The sequence below is a fragment of the Eriocheir sinensis genome, chromosome 34 (assembly GCF_024679095.1).
Source record: "Eriocheir sinensis breed Jianghai 21 chromosome 34, ASM2467909v1, whole genome shotgun sequence".
Classification (NCBI taxonomy): Eukaryota; Metazoa; Arthropoda; class Malacostraca; order Decapoda; family Varunidae; genus Eriocheir; species Eriocheir sinensis.
This window is the reverse complement of record NC_066542.1, coordinates 4170467-4178323: the sequence shown is the minus strand read 5'-3', so window position 1 is coordinate 4178323 and position 7857 is coordinate 4170467. Positions and strand designations below refer to the sequence as shown.

The window sequence follows — 7857 nt, the reverse complement described above, 5'->3', positions numbered from 1 at the left end:
TGACCTTACGACCTTGCTGTCTTCATCTTATTTGGAGGGGGAGAAAAGAGCAAGAAAACGGATATCTCTACATACAAAGAAGTGGATAGTGTAGAGAGCCACATACAAGTAGGCGGTTCTTGAGTGACTGACCTTACGACCTTGCTGTCTTCATCTTATTTGGAGGGGGAGAAAAGAGCAAGAAAACGGATATCTCTACATACAAAGAAGTGGACAGTGTAGAGACAGCAGTTTGAGGCACATACAAGTAGGCGGTTCTTGAGTGACTGACCTTACGACCTTACTTCATTTATCGTCATTGGAGGGTGAGAAAAGAACAAGAAATCGCATACCTCTACATACAAGAAAGGGTAGAGTAGAGAGTACGGTAGAGGGAGAGTGGCGAGAGCAGTTTCGGGCACGCGTAAGTAGACAGATCTTAAGTTCCTGACCTCCCTATCTTAATCAGACCCTTTGTTAGTCTTTTTACTGACCTCATGCGTAAGTAAAGACACATTTTGACCCAGCATCCGACCCTCTTAAAAGCTACCTGATGAGCACATACAGATAGCCGAATCTCAAGTTCCTGACCTCCCTATCTTAATCAGAGCCTTTGTTAGTCTTCTCACTGACCTCATGCGTAAGTAAAGACACATTCTGACCCAGCATCCGACTCTTAAAATCTACCTGATGAGCACATACAGATAGCCGATTCTTAAGTTCCTGACCTCCCTATCTTAATCAGAGCCTTTGCTAGTCTTCTCACTGACCTCATGCGTAAGTAAAGACACATTCTGACCCAGCATCCGACCCTCTTAAGATGGCTGATCCCCCTCTCTGTGTCTTAGTATAGGAGGTATTCAGCATCTGTTAGCAAGCGTATCTTCCTTACTATAAGTGTTATGTGCTAAGAGTAGAAGTTGTTTACACGGAACTTTTTTGGGACCTAACACCCGTAAGAGAATCGCACACTCATGCACCCCAAACACACACACACACACACACACACACACACACACACACACACACACACACACACACGCAAGCCAGAACCCAAGACTCAACCCACTGCAATGTCATCCAGGCCCAAACACGGTTGACCACCACCCCAACCGACCACCAAACAAGGTCAACCAAACGCCCCTCGCCCTGTGCTTCAAAGGAGGGAGACGGGGGAGGTCATGCTCAAGGGGGGGAGGGGGGAAGGTCATACCCTCTCTCCCTTTTCATGAGGTCAAAGGTAGGATGAATTCATCCACACTTTATGAATGACCTTACCTTCCTTCTGACCTTCCTGACCTGACCACCATCTTCTCTATGACCTCTTAGAAGACCCGCGAGAGGAAAAAGAGGAGGAGGAGGAGGAATACACAGAAATACATAGGAAGAACAGACACCAGAAGACCTATCGGAGGAGGAGAAGGAGGAGGAGGAGGAGGAGGAGGTCTTCTTTTCTCTTTTCTTCTTATTTCTTCTTCTTTCCTTTCTTCCTTCCTTCCTTCCTCTCGGCCCAGCATTCCTCCTTCCTTCCTTCCTCCTTTCCTACCCTCTTTTTCCTTCCTCCATCCTTCCCTCCTTTCCTCCTCCTCCTCATCCTATTCATTAACCTTCCTTCCTTCCTTCCTCTCCATTCACTAACTCTTCCTCCTCCTCCTCCTCCTCCTCTTCCTTCCCCTCACACGATTCCTATCACCGCTCACCTCCTCAATCTCTCTCTCTCTCTCCCTCTCTCTCTCCCCGGCGCCTGGTAACGACCCTTCAGATGCCCTTCACGCCCCTCCCATTCAAGGCACTGTCGGTCCACACACTTCAACGAGCTGCCATACATCCGTCCCTCAGGAGAATGCGATCTGAGGGTCAGTGTGGATGGGGGAGTTCTTGCTGTCTGTCATCCTCTCTGTCTCTCTGTCTGTGTGTCTGTATGTATGTCTGTGTTTGTTTTTCTGTCTGTTTATTTCTGTCTCTTTTTCTCTGTCTATCTCTCTCTAAGGCAAGCATTTCTTCTCTATGTTTCTCTTCCTATCCAGTTTTATCCTTTTTCTTCCTCTTCTTCCTCCTCCTCTTCCTCCTAATCTACTCTGCTGTTCCCTTTTCCTTGCTGTTCCTTCCTTCCTTCCTTCCTTCATTCATTCATTCATTCATTCATTTCCATTCTGAGACGTAATCTTTCTTCTTATATCTATCGACTACTTACATATATCTACTACTACTACTACTACTACTATTACTACTACTACTACTGTCATTTCTTCTTTCTCCTCCTCTTCTCTACCAGGTGCGCGGTCCTTCCTCCCCGCACAATGAACAGGTACGTGACAGGTGGCTCCGCGTGGCATTAATGTAACCGACGAAGCCTTCTGGACGTGAGAGCGCCTTGATACCCCTCCATTGTGAAGCCGCGGACGGAAGGGAGGGAGAGAGAGAGAGAGAGAGGGAGAGGGAGCGGAGTGGTCAGATCGTCGACTTGGTTGGTTATTTGTAGCTATAGTGAGGAGTTCTTGAGCTTGTATTTGTTGCTAGAACGTCGACTTGATGAACTTGAACTAATGGTACCTAGACTATGGCATCGACGTCCTAATCGTGTATATAGTAAAGGTGTGTTTTGTGTGTGTGTGTGTGTGTGTGTGTGTGTGTGTGTGTGTGTGTGTGTGTGTGTGTGTGCTTTCACACACACACACACACACACACACACACACACACACACACACACACACACACACACACCTTTGCTAAACAATTTCTCAACGCATCACTCGCCTTCCTGGACATCACTTTCACTACACACACACACACACACACACACACACACACACACACGCCACTGTCTGTATGAACGTAATGCGCTATAAATACAACTCCCAGTGAGACAGACATACGCACGCACATAGTTTTCCTTTCCATTTCGTAATAAACTCACACACACACACACACACACACACACACACACACACACACACACAGACCCGCCGGCTATACTGGAGAGCTGGTTGGATGGTTGAGGTGGTGGTGATTGTGGTGGTGGTGGTGATGATTGTGGTGGTGGTGGTGATTGTGGTGGTGGTGGTGATTGTGGTGGTGGTGGTTATTGTGTTGTGACAAGGCCCCCCTCCTCTCTCTCTCTCTCTCTCTCTCTCTCTCTCTCTCTCTCTCTCTCTCTCTCTCTCTCTCTCTCTCTCTCTCTCTCTCTCCCCCTTCTCTCTTCACTATCTCTTCCTCCCCCCTCCTATACCTCCTCTCTATATCCATCTCTCTCTCTCTTTCCCCTCTCTCTCTTCCTCTTTCCTTTTACTCTCTCTTCCTGCATTCATCTCCCTCTTTCTTTCCCAACAGCCATCTCTACCTCTCACACATTAACTATAGGTGACATAACATAAGAGGGTAGAGAGGACCAACCCGCGGGAACCAACCCCAAAACGGTCCCGTCAATCTGGTTTTATAATAGTCCCTCCCTTTTCCTCTGTGGGTAAGGGATAGGGAAGGGGTAAGGTGTTTCAGAGGGGTTACAAAAGCGACACCCGGCATGACACCTGGCTCCCTTATCAGCTAATAACACTCGCGCCGGTATAGGTAAACAGTTGAACCGCCCAACTTGCTAATCTTACACCTGATAACGACAGGGAAAGGTGATTAGGTGAGTAAACAGGTAGGTAAGTAGGAAAGTAGGAGAAGTAGGAGAGAGGGAAGGAAAGAAGAACGAAAGACAGACGGAGGGAAAGAAAGGGAGATAGGAAGGAATGATGGATGCTGGGACGAAATGAAGGAAGGAAAGACGAAGAAATAAAGAGAATAAGAGACAGAGAGGGAAAGAAAGGAAGATGAAGAGGAAGGTAGACAGGAAGGAAGAGAAAGAAGGAAGGAATTAATAAGAGATGCTGGGAAGAAATGAAGGAAGGAAAAATGAAGGAAATAGACAGAATTGAGACAGAGAGAGAGGGGAAGAAAGGGAAATGGAGAGGTAGGTAGGTAGATTTTTTTTTTACAACAAAGGAGACAGTTCAAGGGCACAAAAAAGTAAACAATAATAAAAAAAAAAGCCCGCTACTCGCTGCTCAAGATAAAGGAAGGAAGAGAGGGTAGAAAGGAAGGGATGCTGGAACGAAATGGAAAAAGGAGAAGACAAAGAAATAGACCTAATTGAGACACAGAGAGAAAGGGAAAGGGAAATAGATAGATAGATACATACATAAATAGGTAGGTTGTTTCAAGGTTATATATAGGAAGGGTGTTACTTACGAGCCCAGAAAAGCCAATTGAGTTATAGTTTGATCAGCTGTTTTTTGGGGGTCCTCGTAGGTAGCGATGTGACCTTACCTGTGAAAGAAAGAGAAAGTGTTCGTTATTTACTGTTGTTGTTGCTGTTATTGTTATTGTTATTATCAGTAGTAGCAATAGTAGTAGTAGTAGTAGTAGTAGTAGTAGTAGTAGTAGTAGTAGTAGTAGTAGTAGTAGTAGTAGTATCGTTCATATGACTACTACTACTATTACTATTACTACAACTACTACAACTACTACTGCTACAACTACTACTTTTGCACTTATCATTTGGTAGAGTTAATCAGTAAAGTAATATGATAAAGTTACTCTCTCTCTCTCTCTCTCTCTCTCTCTCTCTCTCTCTCTCTCTCTCTCTCTCTCTCCCAAACTGGTCAGCTGGTCTCCTTCCATCCCTTCCTCCTCCATCCCATCCCTTCCCTTCCCTTCCCTCCCTCCCTCCTTACTCGTCCCTTCCTCCCGTCCCTTCCCATCCCTTCCATCCCTGTAAATCGTGGAAGGAACCTGTTCACCACTTAAGACTCAGAACACATTAATATTATCTCCCTGGACTCTGGGATCACTTAGTCCGCCCTGGTGTGTGTTACAAGGCGCATTAATAACATTGATTGACAGTGATGTGCCTCGCTTGATAAGGGTCAGTTGGTGGTTATGTTGAATTAGTATGTTGTTTTGGGGGGAGGGGGGTCGTGTGGGGGTGGGGTGGGGAGGAGTGTGTGTATGTGTGTGTGTGAATGTGCGTGTGTGTGTGTGTGTGTGTGTGTGTGTGTGTGTGTGTTAGGTAAGGATGTAGGGATGTGGAATTTCTTTCATTCTTTCTTTCTTTCCTTCCTTCCTTCCTTCCTTCCTTCCTTCTTTCCTTCCTTCCTGTCACACACACACACACACACACTGGATCAAGGTTCTTCACTCTCGTGGGTGGCGGCGGTGGAGGTGTTTACGACTCGGGGTGGTGGTGATGAGAGGACTGGAGGTGATGGAGGTGGAGGTGATGATGGTGATGGTGGTGGTGGTGATGGGTGTGTTTATATGAGTTACTTCTGACTTAACATCACCATCATCATCACCATTATCATCGTTATTAATCTTTGTACTCTGATTATGTTGTATTGAGGAAGAAGGGAAGAAGAGGAGGAGGAGGTGGAATAGGAAGAAGAAGAAGAAGAAAAAGAGGATAGAGAGAAGGGTTAAACATGAAGGAAGGCAAAGAGAGAGAGAGAGAGAGAGAGAGAGAGAGAGAGAGAGAGAGAGAGAGAGAGAGAGAGAGAGAGAGAGAGAGAGAGAGAGAGAGACCACGCTACTAGTTCAGGTGACGGTCCACACACACACACACACACACACAGACACACACACACACGCACACACACACACCACGCCCAAACAGGGAGAGAAAGTCAGAGCCACTCACTCACTCACTCACTCGCTCACTCTCTCACTCTCTTACTCACATTATTTTATTTTATTTTCTAGTAATGCTTTGAGGGGGGCATTTTTATTTTTGTTTACTTTTCTCTCTCTCTCTCTCTCTCTCTCTCTCTCTCTCTCATCAACATCAATAACAACTATATCAACAACAGGAGCAATTACTACTACTACTACTACTACTACTACTACGCCCACTACCACCAACACTACGATCACTTTCACTACTGCTAATACTACTGGCACACCTACTACGGTACCTGCCTATTGCTACTACTACTACTACTACTACTACTACTACTACTACTACTACTACTACTACTTTTATGACTCGAAGGAAAGTATCACCACCACCATCAACACCAATATCACCACCACCATAGCTCTCTCCTTCACGACCACCACCATCACCATCACCACCATCACCACCATCACCACCACCATCACCACTTCACGATAAACTTCAATCAGACAGAATAAACTCTCACCCAGCTCCAACACCACCATCACCACCATCATCACCACCACTACCATACTTACAAGCACATCACCACCACCACCACCACCGTCATCACCATCATCATCACCACGCAAGCACCTCAAGGCTGCCTCCGTACCCCTCACTCATCACTTCCTCCTCCTCCTCCTCCTCCTTTGCCTGGCGCCGTGGAGGTGAAAACACGAAAATGATGTATGAGAGAGAGAGAGAGAGAGAGAGAGAGAGAGAGAGAGAGAGAGAGAGAGAGAGAGAGAGAGAGAGAGAGAGAGAGAGAGAGAGAGAGAGAGAGAGTAAAGGGGGGTAGGGGGTACAGACACAGATAAAGACTAATGAAGATAAACATAATTATACACACACACACACACACACACACACACACACACACACACACACACACACAGAATAAGAGAAGGAAATACCAATGATAAGAAACTAACAAAAAAGAGGAGAAAAAAAAAAAAACACTCGTACAAGACCTCAGGCAAACACATACCAAGAGGAGGAGGAGGAGGAGGAGGAGGAGGAGGAGGCAGGAGAAGCGACAGCCCTGATGAGGTTAAATATCTCAACAACTGCAGCCCTAACCTTCCTAACCCGGCAACCACCAACGGCAACGGTCTCCACGGCACGCCTTTAGCTTAGGGACGCATGTAGCCAGAGTGAGGGAGGCAGAGAGAAGACCTAACGACCTAATTTTTTAGCTAGGGCAAAAAGACAGACCAGGCAGACAGACAGAGAACGTACCAGTTAATTGAGTTGGGCAAGAGGCAGACAGACAGAGAGCACAGAGAGAATACTACCTACTGCAAGATTAGGCACAGACAGACAGACAAGGGCAGAACAAGAGAGAACGTACTACCGCATTGAGTTATAGGCAAAGACTTACTCAGGCAGACAGACAGAGAACGTACTACCGCATTGAGTTATAGGCAAAGACTTACTCAGGCAGACAGACAGAGCAGAGAGACAGTACTGCAAGCAGACAGGCAAAGGCAGATTCCGGCAGGCAGACAGGACAGCAGCATTACGTTATTGAGTTATAGGCAAAGACTTACTCAGGCAGACATATAGAACAGATATAGACAGATATAGAATGACAATGAGAGAATGAGAATGAGAATCAGGGAGAGAGAGAATGAATGAAAATGAGAGAATGAGAGAGAGAATGAGAGAGAGAGAGAGAGAGAGAGAGAGAGAGAGAGAGAGAATGAGAGATAGCCAACAACTTAAACAGACAGGCAGACAAACACAGAAGCAGATACAGAGAGAGAGAGAGAGAGAGAGAGAGAGAGAGAGAGAGAGAGAGAGAGAACAAACTAAACAGAGACAGGCAGAAAGCAAGACAGAGAGAGAAATGGAAAGAGAGGCAAGAGAGAGAGAGAGGAGTCTCCAAATGTCTTCAGAGTCGAGAGAGATTAGTCGAGTTCTAATGAGTGTTTCTTAGCGTTTATGGTGCAGAAGTCTTGTCAAACTATGGTCTCACTGGGGTCATAAACTACTTACACATGGACATACTAACACAACCTCCGACCTTATTCCTTCCTTTCCTTACATTCCTCCTTATATGACTGACTGACTGACTGACTGACTAACTGACTGACTCACGAACTAATAACTGACTCATAACTCATTCCTTCCTTTACTCACCTTATCCATTCTTCTATTTCAAATCTCATAAACTCACT

General features: G+C 45.9%; 1 long non-coding RNA gene across 1 annotated transcript; it reads right to left on the bottom strand.

Annotated features, from left to right (window-relative positions):
* Nucleotides 1–440: 440 nt before the first annotated feature.
* On the bottom strand, nucleotides 441–2603 carry LOC127007206 (uncharacterized). The gene is made up of 2 exons (XR_007760110.1): nucleotides 667–2603; nucleotides 441–529 (listed from the first exon to the last, which is right to left on the bottom strand). It is a non-coding gene; the product is annotated as an uncharacterized LOC127007206 (long non-coding RNA).
* Between the last annotated feature and the right edge of the window lie 5254 nt (nucleotides 2604–7857).